Genomic DNA, 17102 nt, shown 5'->3' with positions numbered 1-17102 from the left:
GACCAAAAGAAAAAAAAAACTGTGATAAATCATGACAATTATTTTATATAGTGTGGTGTTATTGATATAATTTGATAGTTCTACATTCATTACTCCAATGAGGCGATGACTGGTAGCAGATTAGTTTTTCAAAAACCTGTTGTTTGTGTGTCACGGGTGACAAAAACGCTCAGCGAGCAGAACCCTCTAAACAAGGCACGAGTTTCCCACGGGAACGATTTGGGTGCGACACATCTCACTTTGGTTCCGGAGGTGCGTTCCATTCGACCGTAAGTGGACTGTGAAGTGGACTTCACAGGGTATTCCGCCATCTTAAGTGAGATTCCAAACCGAAGGGAGCGAACATGTTCAGTTCGAAGGGCACTACGAACGGCATAGGGAATAAGGGAACATCGGTACTTCACTTCACAGGAAGTGGACGGGGAAAACTACCCAACTGTCATTGCGCACCGCGTCACCAGTTAGAAGTAATGATGGAGCAGAGCCGTTGAAGTTTTTTAAAAGGCTCTGAAATGGAGCGGTTGCAATAAATGTTGTTATTATTATGCAAATTAGAGTGTTTATGAATAGTTATGGCGATTCATGTTACATTTGCATATTGTATTTTATGAATGAAAGTAAAACTGGCTGGGTGAAGCTCTGTCTTGTTTTATTTAATGTTACCACAGGATAGTTAAATATAGGCTGTGTGTGGGGGAAAAAAAGTGCGTGAGATAAGACCACAAAAATCTGTTAATCTGTTAACGGTCTAAACATATACATTTGGACTATATTTTTTTAGATACATACGTTTATATGTATTTTATATGTATTTAAATTTGAAAGTAAAATAAATTACAATATTTATTTATGTTAAATCATAATCTGCGTGACCCTGCCGTTGATTTGCTTTGATGACGTTCCAGGGCATTCCAAATGAGCGATTATTGTCAGCGAAGTCCACTTCAACGGATATACCGTGCTAAGGGAGTAGGGAGCAGTGAACACTGCGTAGGGACCCTGTCAATCGGAACGCACCTCGGGTGTGACAGAAGCATTGCCCGGCCTGATTAGCGCTAACGCACTGCAGGTGCGGGAGAGAGAGAGTAGCGGAGTTCTCACAGGCTTCCTGCTTGACAAGCCAAATATAAAAGGGCCATTCAGAGAAGCTTGCTGTGTTGCTGGTTTTCTGGGAGTCGAGGCTTCTGCGGGTTGGCTGCGGGTTGGTTACCTCGGACAGTTGGTCTTGTCAGGTCAGTTTTTGGGCACAAGCTTGTTCGTTGAAAGTCTTTGGGAGTGGAAGCCGCCCATTGAAGTCTGCCGGACTGATTTATGGATTGGACCTGCGCTGTGAAGGGAGAGAGAAAGTTAAGTGAATTGATTTCATCTTCCAAACATTCAGAAAGCTTGAAGAGGATGCAGTGAATGTAAAGCTGACTAGTGGGGAAGTCATGTGTTTCAGAGTGTGCTGAAGAGGAATTGAGAATTGAATATCCCTGACGGGAGTGAAACAGATGGATTGAGGCTTCTGATCAGCCCTATCGTGTGAGTGGATTGCAGTGTTTTTGCCTTATTGATATACATTGATTCATTGCTGTGGATTTGAAGTGAACACGAGTGTGGTGTGTCTTTGCTGAAAAGCGGCCCCAACCCCTGCTTACACGTTCGTTAAAAAATATTATTAACCTCTTCTCTGCCTGAGCCCTGTGAGAATACAGCAGTGCTGGTGAAATATTATTAACCTCTTCCCTGTCTGAGCCCTGTGAGTATACAGCAGTGCTGGTGAAATATTATTACCCTCTTCCCTGCCTGAGCCCTGTGAGTATACAGCAATGTTGGTGAAATACTATTAACCTCTTCTCTGTCTGAGCCCTGAAGGAACGGGAGCTTGGAGGTTCTGTGTTGACTACCGCAAACTTAACAGCGTAAAGTGAAAATGAATTCAGTCCTCAGACGAGAAAGAACGACGGCACGTAAGTGTCTACTTTAATACTATTTCAATAAGCAATCGTTACTTAGAGTTGCCGCTAAAAGCACTTTGTCGCTTCTGTTTAATTACTTATTGTTAGTATTAATATTAAGCTGCTGCTTAAAGCACTTTGTCGTTTCGGTTTACTTACTTATTCGTTAGTATTAATATTAAGCTGCTGCCTAAAGCACTCTGTCGTTTCTATTTACTTACTTATTCGTTAGTATTAATATTGAGCTGCTACTAAAAGCACTGGGTTGTTTCTATTTACTTACTCATTCGTTAGTATTAATATTGAGCTGCTACTAAAAGCACTCTGTTGTTTCTGTTTAGTTACTCATTCGTTAGTATTAATATTGAGCTGCTTCTAAAAGCACTCTGTTGTTTCTATTTAGATATTAATTTGTTTTATTTACATCTAGTCACTGTTTGAAATGGAGTGTTTCTTCTGTTATTTGCCTTGCTAGTGTTTTTGCTTTAAATTATAGTTTTTATTGCAATCATTAAAATTAATAACTGAGCGGACGGCCAAGGGAAGCTTTTGTTATTTCAGATCGTTCCCTTCTTGAGCTATAAAAAGTGCTAAGCTGTTGCTTTTTGAGTTTCGATTGAGCCATTTTGCGTAAAGCATTGTTTGGTTGTCTATTTAACTGCGTCAGCAGAAGCGTTCAGCCTCCTCGCGTGAAGACCGACGAGAGTAAAGACCTGCGACTTTTCCCACGCGACTTAGCCGAGCAACGACACCGACAACGCACTTAAGTACTCCTTTCCTTTATTTCACTCGTCTTTCTGTCCTCCTCTATCATGTGTTTCCAATTCATTCCGGTGGTCTCTTCACATCGCTCCTACATCACACGCACACGTCGACGCAATCTTTCTAATCTGCGTCCTATCGACACCTCATCCACTGAACCTTTCTCTTTCACGGTTGGTCTCTGGAACTGTCAGTCAGCTGTCAACAAAGCTGACTTCATTTCAGCATTTTCTTTGCAATCTGGCCTGAGCATTCTAGGTTTGACTGAGACCTGGATTCGTCCAGAAGACTCTGCAACCCCAGCTGCTCTTTCTAATAACTTTTCCTTCTCTCACACCCCTCGTCACACTGGAAGGGGTGGGGGTACGGGACTGCTCATTTCTAACATCTGGAAATACTCAACCCATTCTCCTCTATGCAATTATAGTTCATTCGAATCTCATACAATCACTGTAACATCTCCTATCAATCTCCACATTGTGGTAATTTACCGCCCTCCTAGTCAACTTGGCATCTTCTTAGAAGAGCAGGATGGGCTGCTGTCCTCTTTTCCAGAGGATGGCAGCCCACTTCTAGTCTTTGGGGACTTCAACATTCACCTTGACTAACCCTATGCTGCTGACTTCCATTCACTTCTAGCTTCATTTGATCTACAATGCGTTATCACTACATACACTCATAAGTCTGGCAACCAACTTGATCTCATTTACACACGAAATTGTATTTCAGACAACATTGCGGTCAAACCCCTACACATCTCTGACCAGTTCTTCATTACATTTGACCTACATCTTGCTACTTGTGCACCCCCAAACCCTCTACCTGTTACTTTTAGACGAAACCTACGCTCTCTCTCACTCTCCCACCTTTCTTCTTTAGTATCCTCATCCCTTCCCTCTCCAACCCACTTCTCATCCCTGGACACTAATGCAGCAACTGACACCTTATGCTCCACTCTTACCTCTTGTCTAGATGATATATGCCCGCTCTCCTCCAGGCCAGCACGAGCTGCTCCGACAACCCCTTGGTTATCTGATGTTCTTCGTGAGCATCGGTCCAAACTTAGGGCAGCCGAGAGAAAATGGCACAAATCTAAGGATCCATCTGACCTTAGTATGTATCAGTCTATGCTCTCATCTTTCTCTACCCAAGTACATACAGCCAAATCTTCGTACTTCCACAACAGGATCAACAATTCTCTGGATGCACGCAACCTTTTCAAAACATTTAATACACTGCTTTGTCCCCCTCCACCACCTCCCACAACTTCTATAACAGCTGATGACTTCTCCACATTTTTTACAGACAAAACTACATCTATCAGTAATAAGTTCTCAACTCCACTCATACAGGAACTAAAATTGACCACACTAACGGCTGGAACTTCCCTCTTCTCCTTCTGTCCTTACTTGGAGGCAGAAGTAACCAAACTTTTCCTCTCCAGCCATCCGACGACATGTCCTTTAGATCCTATCCCCTCACACCTTCTCCAAGCAATCTCTCCTACAATCCTACCAGCGCTCACACACATCATCAACACATCTCTTCTTACAGGCACTTTCCCCATTACATTTAAGCAGGCCCGGGTTACCCCACTGCTCAAAAAACATACACTTAACTCTTCACTCATAGACAACTACAGACCTGTCTCCTCCTTCCATTCATAGCAAAAACACTGGAACGGGCTGTTTTCAATCAGCTATCCTTATTCCTCTCACAAAACAATCTACTGGATTCTAACCAATCAGGGTTCAGAAGCGGCCATTCAACTGAGACTGCACTACTGTCTTCACTGAAGCCTTGCGGATGGCAAAAGCTGATTCCAAATCATCAGTACTCATCTTGCTCGACCTATCTGCAGCTTTTGACACTGTGAATCACCAGATCCTATTGTCCACCCTCTCATCGGTGGGTCTGGGCATCACAGGGACTTCACTTCGCTGGTTCAAATCCTACCTCTCTGGTAGGTCTTTCAGAGTGGCTTGGGGAGGGGAGGTATCTAAAACTCATCAACTGGTCACTGGGGTTCCTCAGGGATCAGTTCTTGGACCTCTCCTCTTCTCCATATACACTACATCTCTGGGCCCCATCATACAGGCACATGGCTTCTCCTACCATTGCTATGCTGATGACACACAGCTCTATCTTTCATTCAAACCAGACGATCCATCGGTAGCTGCACGGATCTCAGGTTGCCTGGTGGATATCTCTGCATGGATGAAGGAACACCATCTACAGCTCAATCTAGCAAAGACGGAACTCCTTGTCTTTCCTGCCACTGCATCTTTACAACATGACTTCTCCATCCAGTTAGGTTCATCAACAATTACCCCATCGACTTCAGCCAGAAATCTGGGTGTAATCTTTGATGACCAATTGACTTTTAAAGACCACATAGCTAAGACTGCTCGATCTTGCAGGTTTGCATTGCACAACATCAGAAAGATCAGGCCCTTCCTAACAGAGCATGCTGCACAACTCCTCGTCCAGGCCCTGGTCATTTCCAGGCTGGACTACTGCAATGCTCTTTTAGCTTGTCTTCCAGCATGTACAATCAAACATCTACAAATGATTCAGAATGCAGCAGTACGACTGGTCTTCAATGAGCCGAAAAAGGCACATGTCACACCTCTCTTCATATCACTGCACTGGCTACCGGTTACAGCACGCTTTAAATTCAAGACACTGATGCTGGCATATAGGACAGCCACCGGATCATCACCTGCCTACCTCCATTCACTACTACGCATCTACACTCCCTCCAGAAGTCTGAGATAATCTAGTGAAAGACGCCTCATTGTACCACCACAGAGAGGTATTAAATCACTGTCCAGAACATTCTCGTTCAATGTCCCTGCCTGGTGGAATGATCTTCCCACCCCTATCCGGAATGCAGACTCCTTAACAGCTTTCAAGCGACTGCTGAAAACCCATCTTTTTCGACACTATGTGACTCAATAAAAAAAAAAATTCTTCTCTCTTCTTGATCCTCCCTTTCTAGCCTGTTTTCCCTCTCTTTCTTGATCTTCTCCTTCTAGCCTGCTCTCTTCTAACAACGCCTGATATATGGTATTTTTGAGCACTTCCTATGTTGATCTGCCTCCTTAGGATGATTCACTTGTTGTATTCCCAATTGTAAGTCACTTTGGTTAAAAGCGTCGGCTAAATGAATAAATGCAAATGTATATGTAAATGTAACGAAGAAAGACGCATTCCCATTGCCATGGATTGAAGACTCACTCACCAGTCTCACCCAAGAGGCGTGGTACTCAACATTGGACCTGGCTAGTGGATACTGGCAGGTGCAGGTAGACGACCGAGATAGAGAGAAGACAGCTTTCACTACCCCGTTTGGGTTATTTGAATGGGACCGTATGCCGTTCGGTCTATGTAATGCCCCTGTGACCTTTCAGCGCTTGATGCAACGTTGTTTAGGAGGACAACTGGTCGATTCGACGCTGGTCTACCTGGACGATGTGATCGTCTTCTCTCCTGATTTCCGCACTCACCTGCATCATCTAGAGGAAGTGTTCAGGGCCATGGAGAAATATAGTCTGAAGCTTAGGCCAGACAAATGCCAGTTATTGCGGAAGGAGGTACAGTTCTTGGGGCATCGTATCAGTGCTGCAGGGATATCCCTGCCCCGGACAGTGAGACAGGTGCGGTCGTTCCTGGGTTTCGTGGGATATTATCGATGCTTTATAAAAGGATTTTCTGGGCTTGCTAAGCCATTGAACCAACTCCTTGCTGGTGCCGGACGTGCCCGTGGCAAGGGCTCCCCGTCAGTGCACTGGGACTCCTCCTGTGAGACCGCTTTCCAGAACCTCAAACAGGAACTTCTGAGGGCCCCTATCTTGGCCTACGCAGACTTCACCCAGCCGTTCCTTCTGTACACGGATGCAAGCAATGCAGGTTTGGGAGCCGTGTTGGCCCAAGAGCAACAAGGAGTGGAGAGAGTGATTGCATACGCAAGTCGAAGTTTACATCCCGCAGAACGGAACGCGGCGAATTACAGTTCCTTTAAAATCGAACTACTGGCAATGAAGTGGGCCATGGCGGAGAAGTTTAAAGATTACTTATGGGGAGCCAAGGTGACGGTGATTACGGATAATAATCCGTTAGTACACATGCAGACCGCCAAGTTGGGGGCTGTAGAATAGCGTTAGGTGGCACAACTAGCAAATTAAGACTACCAGAATAAATACCGACCCGGCAGAGAACATGTGAATGCAGACGCCTTGTCCAGACTCCCAGCCACCCGGAGGGATGACCAAATGCCCCTTTGTAACTCTGGCCTCGAAGATGAGTTGCTGGTGGCAGTGGTGGAAGCTCCCGGGACCCTGAGGGATGTTCCGTCCAGTTGGGGATGGGACCCCGGGCGGTGGAGAAGGCTGCAGCAGGGAGAAGCAGACCTGTGTCAGGTTACGTTGTACCTTAGACAGGGATACATGCCGAGGACAGAGGAAAAGCAGGCTCAGACGGTGGGAGTACAACAGCTCCTAAAGCAGTGGAAGAGGCTGCGACTTAGAGAAGGGGTAATCTGACTTTCAAGGCTAGATCCCAGAACACAAGAGACAGTACATCAGGTGGTGGTACCGGAGGGCCAAGTCTCAGGGCTATTGACCGCATACCACACCCATACTGGCCATCAGGGCCAAGAAAAGATGCTGTCACTGCTGAGGAGGTATTTCTACTGGCCTAGGATGGAAAAGAAAGTCGAGGAGTTTGTTCAGAGTTGCCCACGGTGTACGTTGTTCAAATGCAGGAAGGAAGCCCGAGCCCCACTGGTCCCCCTGCGGCATAACGCACCTCTGCACATCGTAGGAATTGATTTCCTGACTCTAGGTCGGCCGATGGATCGATTCCAAAATATCTTGGTGATGACGTGGCATCCAAGATGGCGCCAGTGTGTGCGGCCGGCTGTCTGTCTCTCCGATCTTTGATTGTTTTTATGTTGTTTTTATTTATTGTCATTTTAAATGTTGACTCACTGTATGCCTATGATCAACAAACGCTTCTAAATTTGCGATCATCTGTTGAAAATTTTGCTGAGTTTCATCAGTATGGACAGAAAACCTGCCCTTCATTACTCTCTGGTGTACCAGTCTACCTGTGCCGCACGCCGGCTCCACCTTTACATAGGAGACGTGGACGCCGTGGAAATCGCAGCGGAAGGCTGGTAAAGCTTAAGGCCGGCTTGTCGCTCTCTCATACGGATCAAATCAGGATGATTCCAACGTCGGATCACCGTTTTGTGCCATGGCGCTCCCGGGACCCGATCAAATCTAGCCTCTTCCCAGTGGTCAGCTTGGATGAAGGGCCAGTGAATCGTCAACTCCCCTGTCGCCTGGTCCGGCGCGGGGTGAACCTTCACAACCTGCAGCCTCTTCCTTGTGTTCCACCGGCGGCAAAAGCACCGGAGCCTGCTGCTGTCAGGGTAGCCCTGGTGAATGCTAGATCTCTAGCCAACAAGACTTTCATTCTAAAGGATTTCTTTACAACAAATGAGTTGGATTTCCTCTGCATCACGAAGACCTGGATGTCTGTCGGTGAGTCCAGCGCTCTCCGCAAACTTTTACCGTCCGACTGCACGTTTTTTAATCCCCCTCGGACAACTGGCCGCGGGGGCGGCATAGCGACTGTTTACAAAAATAAATACATTTGTAAACAACTCAGTACGACCTCATCTTATTCCAGCTTTGAAGTCAATATGTTTGAACTTGGCCCATCTCTCCCAGTGCTTTGCGCTATTTTTTTTTACAGACCACCAAAATATAACAAAGACTTCTTGGGAGATTTCACTGATTTCTTGGCTGGAACTATGCCAAATTATGACCGTGTTTTAATTCTTGGTGATTTTAATATTCATGTTTGCTGTCCAGATAAACCACTGGCCAAAGACTTTTTAAATATCATTGACACTTTTAATCTTATACAGCGTGTTGTTGGTCCTACACAAAAGCATGGCCATACCCTTGACTTAGTTCTGACCCATGGTATTTCTGTTGTAAACTTAGAGGTATACGATGCTTCGTTTTCAGATCATATGCCTGTGATTTTTGACTTTATGCTTCCACGTCCTGTGGTCAAAAAGCCGTGCGCTCCTGCGCAGCGCTACCGTGTTGTTACGTCCTCCACTGCGTCTCAATTCTCTGCTTCATTTAGCCATACCCCCGCTGTTGATCCTCGTATTGCAGATGCTGAGGCACTTCTTTCTTGCTTTAATTCTAAATGCCTGTCTATCTTAGACTCTGTGGCTCCGGTGAAAACTAGGCATTCAAAACCTAGTCCTGAGCCTTGGCTGAATGATGTCACACGCGCAGCCAGACGTGAATGTAGAAAAGCAGAGAGAAAGTGGAAAAAGGACATGTTACAGGTGTCTTTTCAAATTTTAAAAGACAGCTGGCGAATCTATCAGAAAACTGTAAAAATTGGAAGAACTAAATATTTTTCTGACATTATTGATTCCAATTGTAACAATCCCCGTGTTTTGTTTACAACCATTAATAATGTGATCAATGCTCCACAAACAGCCTGCTTGGGAGCTTCAGATGAATTATGTGAAATTTTGGTAACACTTTCTATGAAGCCCGTATTTATAATACATTATAAGGGTATTCTTAAGGCATTATAATGAATGCATAATGCATTATAAAAAACCTTATAATATGTTATATCATCTCATGAGTATTCATAAGAACAGTTTTAATGTATTATAATTTGTACTTTTTTGTGGTTATAGCTTTTAAGAGAATAATTACCTCCTCATAGTTATAACATATTATAAGTCTCATATCTTGCCATGTTTCTCATGTCACTTTACTTAAAGCATACAAAGACCACTTATAAGTAATTATAATAATATTTCCGAAAGAACCCTAAGATCAGGTATCAGTTTAGATAAATGTGTAATATGAACAGTTTGATGATTTTGATGGTACCCTTCAGACAGCTTTTGATAAGTAACTCTGCAACTGCATGTCAGCTAGCAGTAATTATTATTATGCTGAATATATGCTAACACTAAATTTTGATGTTTCCCCAAAAGACAAACTATTATGTTATATTATAAGTAACTTTGCAAGTACATTAACCTTCTACCTAGCCCAACCATAACCTAAGCCTACTAATACTCTAAGGAGTGTTAGTTGGCATGTAGTTAGAAAGTTTAAGCTTATAGTCAATAGATTTAGGGGACCATCAAAATAAAACGTAATATAATGTAAAAAATAAATGTAATATGATATAGTCCATTATAAATTAAGAAGATTTAATATGCCGTTCATTGTGTGTTATAAATGATCATAATCTTAAAAGTTATAACCTCAAATACTCAAGTATTATAATGTATTATAATTGTTGTTATGATATTCATGAGATGGTATAACATATTATAATGTTTCTTATAATGCATTATGCATTTATTATAATGCCTTAGAAATACCGTTATAATGTGTTATAAATAGGGGCTTCATAGAAAGTGTTACCGAAATTTTTTTGCATTTTTTTATTAATAAGGTTGAGAGCACCAGAGCCCTCATACACCTTCCTTTACCTAATCCATCAATTCCAATCACACCCCAGCTGTATTAGATCAGTTTGAGCCTGTTGGTCTGCCTCTGTTAAAAAAAATTGTTGGTCATATGAAGCCCTCTGGTTCCCCTAATGATTTTCTTCCACCCCATCTCTTTAAAGAGGTTTTTCCAACCGTAGCTCTCGATGTACTAAATATTATAAATAGCAGTCTGACAAATGGTACTTTTCCGGATGGTTTTAAGCACGCCGTGGTACAGCCATTGCTCAAGAAGCCTGGTCTTGACATTTCTGTCCTTTCAAACTTTAGGCCAATTTCAAAACTTCCGTTTATGTCAAAGATCTTAGAAAAAGTTGTTTTTAGTCAATTAAATGTGTTCTTAGATGAACATAAAATTTTTGAGGTGTTCCAGTCAGGTTTTAAAAACCAGCACAGCACAGAAACTGCACTACTAAAAGTTTTTAACGATGTTCTTCTAGCCACAGACTCTGGCCACTGTGTCATCCTGGTCCTGCTCGACCTAACTGCGGCCTTTGACACAGTGGACCATGACATCCTCCTGTCTCGACTAAAAGACTGCGTGGGAATCCAAGGCAGTGCGTTACAGTGGTTATCTGACAGGGAGAAGTTTTAGTGTCCATGTGGGGTCTGTTGAGTCCTCTGCTGCCCCTCTCACCTGTGGAGTGGCCCAAGGCTCTATTTTGGCCCCACTACTCTTCTCCCTATACCTCCTTCCTCTCGGGGCCATTCTCTGCAAACATGGCGTCTCTTTCCATTTTTATGCGGATGATTCACAAATTTACATGCCCTTAAAACGAAAGCAAACTCATTCTGTTCAACAACTTTTAGACTGTGTTGAGGAAATTAAATCCTGGTTGTCAGCAAATCTGTTACATTTTAATGACACTAAGACAGAGGTGTACAGCTCGATCCTAACACTCCCATAACCTCTACCCCGTGTGATTCTCTGCACAGATCCGGCGCACCACGGACCCTGGGTGCAGCAGCAGCGGAAAACGCGAGCCGCTTCGCTCCCCTCCGTGAGACGGAACGCGACGCTGTGATCGTCGGAGACTCCATCGTCCGGTACGTTTGTGCTAACTTAGCTAACGGTAAAGTGCACACTCGCTGTTTCCCTGGTGCTCGCGTTCTTGATGTCTCTTCATAGATACCTGCCATCCTGAAGGACGATGTGAGCGTCGGTGCGATCGTCCTGCACGCGGGGGTGAACGACATCAGGCTGCGGCAGACGGAGGTCCTGAAGAGGGATTTCGGGAGCCTGATCGAGACGGTACGCAGCACAGCGCCCGCGACGAGAATCATCGTGTCAGGACCGCTTCCCACGTATCAACGTGGACACGAAAGGTTTAGTAGACTTTTTTGCTCTAAATGAATGGTTGTTGTCATGGTGTAAAGAACAGAAACTGCTCTTTGTTAATAATTGGAATCTTTTCTGGGAGCGTCCTAGGCTTTTCCGCGCTGATGGCCTGCACCCCAGCAGAGTCGGAGCAGAACTGCTGTCTGACAACATCTCCAGGACCCTGCGCTCCATTTGACTAGTAAGCATATCTTCAAATAGTTGCGATGATGGCTTTTGTTATGCACATTTAAACGATAGTATTGGTGCTGTCCAATCTATAAACACTGTGTCTGTTCCTCGAATAGTGAGGTCAAAACTAAAATTTAATGCAGGATCTAGAACAAATCTAATCGTGATTAGACCAGAAAAATGCACAATAAATGAACAAAAACAATTTTTAAAGCTTGGGCTCCTAAACATTAGATCACTCGCACCCAAAGCACTTATTGTAAATGAAATGATCAAAGATAATAGTTTTGATGTACTCTGCTTGACTGAAACTTGGCTAAAACCAAATGATTATATTGGTCTGAATGAGTCTACTCCACCTAACTACTGTTATAAGCATGAGCCCCGTCAGATTGGTCGTGGCGGTGGTGTTGCAACAATTTATAGTGATATTTTCAATGTTACTCAGAAAACAGGGTACAGGTTTAATTCATTTGAAGTACTTCTGCTTAATGTTACTCTGTCAGATATGCAAAATAAATCTCTCCTATCTCTTGCTCTGGCTACTGTGTATAGACCTCCAGGGCCATATACAGATTTCCTAAAAGAATTTGCAGATTTCATCTCAGACCTATTGGTTAATTTTGATAAAGCATTAATTGTTGGAGATTTTAACATTCATGTTGATAATACAAATGATGCGTTAGGACTTGCGTTTACTGACCTGATAAACTCTTTTGGAGTCAAACAAAATGTCACTGGGCCCACTCATCGTTTTAATCATACACTAGATCTAATTATATCGCACGGACTTGATCTTACTGATATAGATATCGTACCTCAAAGCGATGATGTTACCGATCATTTCCTCGTATCGTGCATGCTGCGTATCACTGATGTTAACTATATAGCTCCACGCTATCGTCTAGGCAGAACTATTGTTCCTACTACCAAAGATAGGTTCACAAATAACCTTCCTGATTTATCTCAACTGCTCTGTGCACCCATAAATAAACATGAACTACACAAAATGACTAGTAACATAGGCACCATCTTCTCTAATACATTAGAAGCTGTCGCCCCAATCAAGCTAAAAAAGGTTAGAGAAAAACGTACTGTGCCATGGTACAACAGTAATACCCATTCTCTAAAAAAAAAAGAGACTCGTAATCTTGAGCGAAAATGGAGAAAAACTAACTTAGAAGTTTTTAAAATTGCATGGAAAAACAGTATGTCCAGCTATAGACGGGCTTTAAAAGCTGCTAGAGCCAAGTATATCCACCAACTCATAGAAAGAAAAAAAACAATCCAAGGTTTTTATTTAGCACAGTGGCTAGATTAACAAATAACCAAACACCTCCTGACCTGAATATTCCTGCACAGTTTAATAGTAATGTCTTTATGAATTTCTTTACTGATAAAATAGACAACATTAGAAATATAACAAATATAGATACTACAGCAACTGATACTTCAGCATTATTCATTACACCCAAAGAAAAACTGCAGTGCTTTACAACTATAGAACAGAAAGAATTAAATAAACTTATCACCACATCTAAACCAACAACATGCCTATTAGATCCTGTACCCACTAAATTACTAAAAGAGTTGTTACCTGTAGCAGAAGTACCGCTTCTTAATATTGTTAACTCATCGTTATCTTTAGGCCATGTCCCAAAACCATTCAAACTAGCGGTTATTAAACCTCTAATTAAGAAACCACAGCTAGACCCTAGTGAACTGGCAAATTACAGACCCATTTCTAATCTTCCATTTATGTCTAAAATCCTAGAAAAAGTTGTGTCTGCTCAATTGTGCTCCTTCTTGCAAAATAATAATATCTTTGAAGAATTTCAGTCAGGTTTCAGGCCCCATCATAGCACAGAAACTGCACTTGTAAAAATCACAAACGACTTGCTACTTGCGTCAGATCAAGGCTGCGTCTCATTGCTAGTTTTACTTGATCTTAGTGCTGCGTTCGACACTATAGATCATGAAATACTCATAGATCGATTACAAAACTATACAGGTATTCAAGGGCAGGCTTTAGGATGGTTCAGATCATACCTGTCCGATCGCTACCACTTTGTTTATTTAAACGGGGAGTCATCGCAGCTAACACCAGTAAAGTATGGAGTGCCACAAGGATCTGTCCTAGGTCCACTACTATTTTCAATTTACATGTTACCCCTCGGTAATATTATTAGGAAATATGGGATTAGTTTCCATTGTTATGCTGATGACACTCAACTATATATTTCAACAAGACCAGATGAAACTTCTAACTTAGCAAAGTTAACAGAGTGTGTTAAAAATGTGAAAGACTGGATGACCAATAATTTTCTACTGTTAAATTCAGATAAGACTGAGATATTACTTATTGGACCAAAAAACAGTACACAGAATCTCTTAAACTGCAACTTGCAACTAGACGGATGTACTGTTATTTCCTCTACAGTCAAAAATCTAGGTGTTATATTAGACAGCAACCTGTCTTTTGAAAATCATATTTCCTATGTTACAAAAACAGCATTCTTTCATCTTCGAAACATTGCTAAGCTACGGAACATGTTACCTGTTTCTGATGCAGAAAAGTTAGTTCATGCATTTATGACGTCTAGACTGGACTATTCTAATGCACTACTAGGTGGTTGTCCTGCTTCTTCTATAAATAAGCTACAGGTGTCCAAAATGCAGCTGCTAGAGTCCTTACCAGGTCAAGAAAATATGATCATATTACCCCAATTTTACAGTCTCTACACTGGCTACCTATTAGGTTCCGTATCACTTACAAAATATTACTTCTTACCTATAAGGCCCTAAATTGTTTAGCTCCTGCATACCTAACTAGTCTCCTACTACGCTACAATCCCTCACGCTCCCTAAGGTCGCAAAACTCTGGACTTTTAGTAGTACCTAGGATAGCAAAGTCCACTAAAGGAGGGAGAGCCTTTTCTCATTTGGCTCCCAAACTCTGGAATAGCCTTCCTGATAACGTTCGGGGTTCAGACACACTTTCTATGTTTAAATCTAGATTAAAGACTCATCTCTTTAGCCAAGCATTCACATTATGTATCTCATAACGTTGTAATTTCAGTTACATCTGATCAAATGCACATTAATATTCTTCAGCTTGGGCTAAACCATCATTTTTGTTTGGTCGGAAGTTGGAACAGCAGCTACGCTAATTATTTCTCTGTTTCTCTGTCTTTGCCACGGGATTTCCATCCTGTGGTAACTAGGATTTACACAAGATTCAGCCCGGATTCAGATGAAGAGATGATGCCAACCCCTCAGAGGACCGCAGATGATGCCAGCCTTGAAACAACATACAGCACTACATAATTTTCCTACAAGTCGATTACAGCACATAACCATTGCAATTAGTGTTCATCATCTGTTTAATTACACAGTTACTGATTTAATATTTATATCATATGTACATCGACTCAACATACAGTATTCACCACTAATAAGCTACTAAATATATTGTAGTAGCCTAAAACTTTTGTGCAGCTGCTCTGCAACAATCTGTATTGTAAAAAGCGCTATACAAATAAACTTGAATTGAATTGAATTGAACCTCTGCAGACCACTAGATTTGAATAAAAATCATAAAAATGATTTGGCCTTCTTTAGGAGTGAGATCAGCTCAGTTAGTCTTTAACACTCTTCACTATATCAGTGTGAGCAGTAGTACCTCATATGTGCACTCAAACTTATATAGATATATGATGGATATTCATTCCTGTTACCATTCTTTTTTTTTTTTTTTTTTTTTTTATAAAACATAAAGTTATTTATTTGGTCCATCATTTGTCCTATTGTTTAACTGCATCACAGAAAAAAAATGATAAACTTGAGCTTTGAGTCACCTTTAAAATGAAAAAAAAAAAAAAAAAAAGGTTAATATCCACACACAAATTCTGTGAGACCAACTACTTCTGTCTTTTTGGAATTATTAGACACAGTCATGTCATTATGTCTTTTAAAAATGCCTTGGTCTGCTTAATTTCCTTAATTAAAACATTTCTAGCACTATTTTATACGTTTAGAAGAATATGATCTGTTTGTCTGTTTGAATTGGTTCCAAGTGTAAGCTATTCGTTACGTTTGCATATTATAAAGAAAATTTGTTAACCCAGCCTATTAAAGTTGAATTAATATTCTTGATAATACATTTTCAGAAGGAAAAATTTAAGAAAAAAATAATAATAATTTAGCTAGTAGTCTATATGTGACCCTGGACCACAAAACCAGTCTTAAGTCGCTGGGATATGTTTGTAGCAATAGCCAAAAATACATTGCATGGGTCAAAATTATTGATTTTTCTTTTATGCCAAAAATCATTAGGAAATAATGTAAAGATCATGTTCTATGAAGATTTTTTTGTAAAATTCCTACTGTAAATTAGTTATATGCGTTGTTAAGAACCTAATTTGGACAACTTTAAAGGTGATTTTCTCAGTATTTTGATTTTTTTGCACCCTCAGATTCAGATTTTCAAATAGTTGTATCTCGGCCAAATATTGTCCTATCCTAACAAACCATACATCAATAGAAAGCTTAATTATTGATACATCTCAGTTTTGTAAAATTTAACCTTATGACTGGTTTTGTGGTCCATGGTCACATATATATTTCTGGCTATAGGCTAATCTCTTTTTTAACTTTTATTACACTGCAGATCGACAAAATAATTCTTGATCTTATTTAAAATGGGAGAGATTTAGAGTACTTCGAAAACGAAACTATTTGAACTATTTAAAGAAAGACGAAATAAATCACAAGAACAATCTGTATTTTTCTTGTAATCAAGAAAAATAATTCAGTAATTTACTTAACTGTAAGTCAGTAATTGTTTTCTAAGAATAATTATGTACTGTACAGTAGGGTGATATTGGCAAACATTCAGTTTGAGTCAATCTGGCCACTAGGAATGTACTACAACCTTTGAAACATGGAAAACCCTTTTTGGTCTATTACAGTATTTATTTAATGAAAATATGTGTGTACTGTACATACAATAATGAGATATTGGATTTATTTCCACTGTGGAAAATTTGTTTGGCTACTAGGAATATACTACAACCTTTGGAACATCCCTTTTTCGCTGAACTACATTAATTATTTTCTAAGAATAATTATGTTCTGTATGTACAGGGAGATATTGGAAAAGAATCAGTATTTTTAAGAATAATTATTTACTATACATACAATAATGGTGCTATTGCCAAAAAATTTAGTCAGTCTTGTAAGTTGTAACATACAGAAAAAATTTTTTTAATTGTTTTTAAGGATAATTATATACTGTACTTACAGTAAGGAAGATATT

General features: G+C 41.0%; 1 long non-coding RNA gene across 1 annotated transcript; it reads left to right on the top strand.

Moving 5' to 3' along the window:
* The first annotated feature begins 281 nt into the window (after positions 1-281).
* LOC141289939 (uncharacterized) lies at positions 282-15391 on the top strand. Its single transcript, XR_012340015.1, has 3 exons — positions 282-1952; positions 11212-11795; positions 15010-15391. It is a non-coding gene; the product is annotated as an uncharacterized lncRNA (long non-coding RNA).
* The last annotated feature ends 1711 nt before the right edge of the window (positions 15392-17102 follow it).

The sequence above is a fragment of the Garra rufa genome, chromosome 17 (genome assembly GCF_049309525.1).
Source record: "Garra rufa chromosome 17, GarRuf1.0, whole genome shotgun sequence".
NCBI classification, from domain to species: domain Eukaryota; kingdom Metazoa; phylum Chordata; class Actinopteri; order Cypriniformes; family Cyprinidae; genus Garra; species Garra rufa.
This window is presented reverse-complemented; position numbering and strand designations above follow the sequence as displayed.